Raw genomic sequence first — 6,540 nt, 5'->3', positions numbered from 1 at the left:
ATCGAGCATGTAGCTTATTTGCTACATAATGCTTAGGATAAGCTTCACATCCCCATACTTTCAAGTATGAAAGAGAAGGAGGTTTTCCAAACCACATCTCGTGAGGAGTTCGTTCCACTTTCTTGGTTGGGGCCATATTTAAAATACGAGCCGCGGAGCTTAGACAATAACCCCAAAATGATAGAGGCAACGAGCTTCTTGCCATCATAGATCGAACCATATCCATTAGGGTTTGGTTCCTCCTTTCGGAAACTCCATTAAGTTGGGGTGTTCCGGGTGGAGTAAGTTGTGAGATAATCCCACAACTCCTAAGATGATCTTGGAAGGCGTCGCTTAGGTATTCACCTCCTCTATCGGTACGAAGTACCTTAATTGTCCTATTGAGTTGATTTTGTACTTCGCTTTGATATTCTTTGAATGCTTCAAACGTTTCGTCCTTGTGTCTTAATAAGTAGACATATCCGAAACGACTAAAGTCATCAATGAAAGTAACAAAATATCTTTCACCATTCCTAGTCATGGGTTTAAAGGGTCCACATACATCCGAATGTATTAATCCCAATAAATCTTTAGCCCTTTCATAGGTCCCTTTGAAAGGTGCTTTAGTCATCTTGCCTTGTAAACAAGATTCGCATACATCAAACGAATCCATTTCATTTGATTTCAAAAGTCCATTCCTTTGAAGTGTATGCATTCGGTTCTTGTTTATGTGACCAAGGCGACAATGCCATAAATAGGAATCACTCAAATCCCTTTTGAGTTTCTTGGTGCTAGTGTGGTATATAGAGCTCGATGATGCGTCATCATGAACCAATTCATAAATTCCATTTGAAGGCGAAGCCTTGAAATAGAATACATTATCTTTAGAAATATGAATATCATCATCAATAAAATTAACAACGTAACCACATTGTTTTAAGCGAGAAATAGAAATAATGTTTCTACACAAATCCGGAGCATACAAAAAATTTTCTAAAATAAGCTCCAATCCACTTGGAAGCTTCAAAACAAATTCTCCTTGAGCTTTAACATGCACCTTTGCACCATTGCCCATATAGAGATTTGATGTTCCCGCCATACGATCACTTCTTTTGAACCCCTGCAAAGAATTGCAAATATGAGTTCCACATCCCGTGTCTAATACCCATGTATTAGAAGAAGTAATACTAAGCTCTATATATACCATATATATATTACCTGAGGTTTGCCCTGCATCCCTCTTGTCCTTCAACTCCTTAAGATAGATCGGACAGTTTCGTTTCCAATGACCCATTTCACCGCAACCGAAACATGGGTCTTCCTTGGGGTTTGCCTTCTCGGCTACCTTTTGCTTCTTAGCCTTGTTGATGTTTGGGGTAACCATCTTCCCTTTCCCTTTGCCTTGATGGGCGGGTCCTTTTCTCTTAGCCACCTTTGGCTTAGAGGTGTTACCTTTGGACCCACCTTGATCGATTGCTAACACGGGTAAAGCCCTTTTACCCATGCTAGTTTCCGCCGTTCTAAGCATACCGTGAAGCTCACCTATGCTCTTATCCATCCCATTCATATTGTAATTAATTACAAATTGATCAAACCTTTTTGATAGGGAGTTAAGGATAAGATCGGTGGCTAACTCATTGGATATGTTTAGGTTAAGTCGGTTAGCACGATCGATAAGGCTTTTCATCTTGAGTACATAAGATGAAACCGATTGGGTATCGTCCATACGACAAGCATGTAGCGCCCGAACCGTTTCGAAGCGCTCAACACGCGCTTGTTGGAGGAACATCTCCTTCAATTGCGTTATCATGTCGTATGCACTATGGTGCTCGAAATCCTTTTGGAGTTCGGGTATCATAGTCCCAAGCATTAAGCATGAGACTTGAAGGGAGTCGTGGCAATACTTATCGTAAGAGGCCATTGCCTCCACATCATTCTCATCCGGTTGATCGGGAATGGGGTCCTCAAGCACATACATTTTATCCTCTTGTTTGAGGACAATCCGAAGATTGCGGAACCAATCCATAAAGTTTGTATGGTTGAGTTTGTCTTTCTCTAAGAGAGACCTTAATGATAGGTTGTTTAGGTTAAGTGGTGCGTTTGGAATGTTGTTGTTGTTATTGGCGGCCATCTACAAAATTAACAAAGTTCGTTTAAGTATCGATTTTAATTTAACATTCAATACCCTTTTAAATTTTAATTGACTTATTAAATATTAGAATCCAACGGTAAATCAAATTTCGGTTAGGTGACCTTTATCCCGTTATTTGATTTAGCTAGGTAGTCATTATATGACAATTGCAATCCTTTTGCAACTTCTAAGTTATGGGATCATGCAATCCTTTTGCATGGCATATTTATCCCATCAACGCCTATTTGTTCTTCATGCTTCGGTGACCCTAAGTTCATGATTCCCAAATCAAGTCGTCCTACTTGTATAGACTTGTAGACTTAACATACAAGTGGTTAGGTGACCTTTATCCCACATGTATGCGAAGTGTACCTTATTCATATTAGTTCGCTCATGACGGTTAGGTGACCTTTATCCCATCAAGAGTTTCCTAATACGTCTAAGTGTTTCCACAAAAGGATGGCGTTTAACTTGTTTGCCTTGTTAATAAGGGATTTTAAGTTTTCATTAATTCTAGTTTGAGAAAACTTTTGCACCATACACCAACATGCATTTAGTGTATGGTTTATTTGAAAATCCATTTTCATGTTATGTAATAAAGCCAATTTTATTACTATGATATAAACCATTTTATATGTATGATCCTTATCATGTTCTTAATAACCGATTATTAATGTCCTTTTAGCCGTTTTTAATTTAACCATTTAAATTGACGTTTTGCATGTCGTTAATAATGTCAATTTTAACCAATTTAAATTGCCATTTTAGTTTGTTGTTAACTTGTGTGATTAACTTGTAGCATACAAACATACAATCCACATAATCATACAAAACAACCACGCATGCAAAATCATATGTTCACAATCAAGCCATTTTTGGTAGACATTTGTTTAGCCGAAAACAAATGCCTACCGGTTAAGGGTAATAACACAAAGTAGGAGATTTTAAAATCTCCCACTTAATATTGCATCCAAATGCTTCTTCTTGTGTTCTTCAAGTCTTCATCATCTTCATCATTTTACAAAATATATCCTAATACATTTTGTCTAGAAAATGAAATACAACCTAATCTATTTTACATGCCAAATATAAAATAAATTACATAACCAAAATAATATTATTACAAACCAATTGAATAAATATTATTACAAACCAAATGAATGAATAATAAATCAACCAAACAAACATTCATTCAAACACAAGGTCTTGGCTATGATTGTGAACAACAACATACAACTAAATATGACCAAATGGCAAGTTCCAAACCCATTTGAAACCTCCCTAAATTCGGCCAAACTATGAACCCCACCCAAACCCAAAATTTTTTTGCATTCTACTATCATGCATGTTCATAAAATGCAAAAATATAGTGGGTTTAATAGATCATCTCGAAGCATATTTCAACAACTTCGGCTCTAGATACCATTGTTGGGATTTAACAAGTTCCATTAAACTTAAAACCATTTAAGAATCAATTAAAAAGCGGAAGCATGTAAAATTACCAATTGAAACTTGTATATCTTTAACCATATAAAAATTAAATCCCAAGAAAAGGATCAAGTTGAGAAATAATCTTACAAACTACAAGCAAGAATAAGATGTTATACCTATTCCAAGCTAGTTGAAAGTGATGAAGATGATGATGTTGAATGGAGCTTCAAATGGATGAAACCTCAAGTTGTTATACCCCAAACTTATGCACCAACACCTTAGCTTTTGGTTAGGATTTAATATACACTTGAAATGGACTTCCAAAATCAAATTATGAACCTCTTTTGGCCTTAGAAACCCCACGGCAGCAGCAGTAAAAGAGAGCAGATTTTTTGCAAGTTTTTGATGTATTTTGATGTGTGTAGCATGTGTGTGTCTCTAGGAATCAAGATGCTTGCATGTATATGGAAAAGGGAATTGTCTTTGACCAAGAAGGAATCAAAGAGCATGTGTACTCTAACTCCCATGTCACTCCCATTATATTTTATAAAGAATGGTTTTTATAAAATTTAGATTTTATAAAAACTAGTTTTATAAAACTTCCATATTAATTTTATGTACATTTCATTACATAAAACCAATTTATATAAAATGTAACATAAATTAATTAATTATTTAACCTATAAATAATTAAATCCATAATATATAAATTATTCCATAATTTATATGTACACATCAAGTAATATTTAAGAAAACCATTTTTCTTAAAGTTCAAGTGTCGCGTATTTGATTAATGAACCAATCGTTAAAATCAAATACAAATAAGGTGTAGGTAAGTTTGTTATTGGGTATGACCCGACTTGGATCAAAACATATTAGCCACATTAATTTAATATGTCTCTCGGGCATACGAAATACTTTCAATAAGGACATTACTTGCAGCCGATCATCGCAATGGGACCAAATGTTGATTACTTCGTCCAGGTGGATTAGGACGGGTCCTTTCAGTTGGTATCAGAGCGGTGGTCGTAGCGAACCAGGTCTTGCATTAGTGTGTCTAACTAGTAGTTGTTAGGATGTATTAATGAGTCTGGACTTCGACCGTGTCTACATGTCAAAAGTTTTGCTTATCATTTCTAGTCGGAAATCATCTGCTTATCATCCTTAGGAAATTACATGCTTATCATTCATAAGTCTAGACATGTTTTACTGCATTTACTGCATTGATAGTGTATAGACGAATTCTTATCTTAGCATATCTGTTATTGCGAACTTTGACTGATACCTTTTCAAAGATTCTCCGTAATTTACGGGATTTTGGTATTATATATACATATGTAAATTATGTATTGAAGAGTACCAAATCTAACTCCTATAATCTATTCCATACCAAAAATTCATTTTCCCCATTATACAAGATGGATTCCGCATCTAGTTCGAATTCTTCAGATTCCGACAGTTATGCCGATATGGATTTCCATTCGGGCTCCGAAAGCAGCGTCACCGGAATGGATCAACCAATTTCCCATCATCTATTCTGGATGAATTGGGGATGGGTTTATAATATACTAAATCACTGGAGACAAGAAGAAGGTGATCCATTCCATCCACCAAATTGCCCTCTTGGCGATGAACCTGAAGCACTTACCGGCGAACCTATTCGAAACACCATTTTCTCTCTCATTTCTAGAGTATCTCGTCACGATTATATACTATCCCATATTACAAATCTTGTTCATTCGCTCGCTCCAACCACCAATCATCCCGGTGTACTAGCAGAAGTTAACGAACTTCGCGCTCGCGTGACGGCTTTGGAGAACATGGTGCGAAGGTTGCAAACACCAGCAGCAGCACCAGCAGCATAATCAGTACCACCATCAATAACATCAACAATACTATCATCACCACTAACAAACAACATCCGCATCACACGTCTCGACATCATAATCTGTCCCACAAACATCAACATCATACGCACCATAGATACCAAGGAGTACCAACAATAATGAACGATGAAGTATTGATCCATAACTTCATTGATATTCTACGAAGAATATGTGGTTTCAAAAAGTTTTAGAGATTTCTTATTCTAGCTCAAATCGAAAAGCAAATGAGATTAATATCATATTAACTCGTTAAATTCATGATTTCATCTGAAGAAAATATATATGTATATATGTTTTCATAAAGATTGTAATTAATAGTTCTTTTGTACAAAATATTAATTGTGAAATTTTTTTTTTAACGGGTAGGTAATACCCGAGGAATAATTAGATTTCATCTTAATAAGTTACATTGTACATTCGTCGAAGCTGATTCAACAGTCATTTACTATCCTACTTACAAACACCGATATACGTATCCGTTCACTGCAGAATAAGTATTTTCATTCAATTTCATATTTGGATTTTGACTTCCCAGAATCCAACAAGTGGCATATGAAGAAAACATATGACAAAATAAAATCTGTTAGAAACAAACAAATTAACTATGAAAAATTTTGTTAAGAATCCACGCTAACTGTTCCAGCTAACTGTTCCTAGCTAACTGGTTACATTTTATTTATCGCAGTTTATTTATCGCAATTTAATTATCGCACTTTTATTTATCGTCATTTAATTTCTGTAATTATTTTACGCACTTTAAATATCAGGACACGTATACAATGTTTTGACATATCATATCGACGCATCTATATATATTATTTGGAATCACCATAGACACTTTATATGCAGTAATGATCGAGTTCTCTATACAGGGTTGAGGTTGATTCTACAATAATATATATAGTTTGAGTTGTGATCGAGTCTGAGACGTATACAGGTCATGACACATATTAATTAATTCGTATATTATATATTAAACTATATATGAATTATTGGACTGTTACTGTGGACTATCGACTGTGGACTAATGACATTGAACAATTAAAATGAATTAAAATATTGATTATAACATATGAAACTAAACATTTCTTCAAGATTGCCACTTGATTTCAT

The sequence above is a fragment of the Rutidosis leptorrhynchoides genome, chromosome 3, assembly GCF_046630445.1.
Source record: "Rutidosis leptorrhynchoides isolate AG116_Rl617_1_P2 chromosome 3, CSIRO_AGI_Rlap_v1, whole genome shotgun sequence".
NCBI classification, from domain to species: domain Eukaryota; kingdom Viridiplantae; phylum Streptophyta; class Magnoliopsida; order Asterales; family Asteraceae; genus Rutidosis; species Rutidosis leptorrhynchoides.
This window is presented reverse-complemented; position numbering follows the sequence as displayed.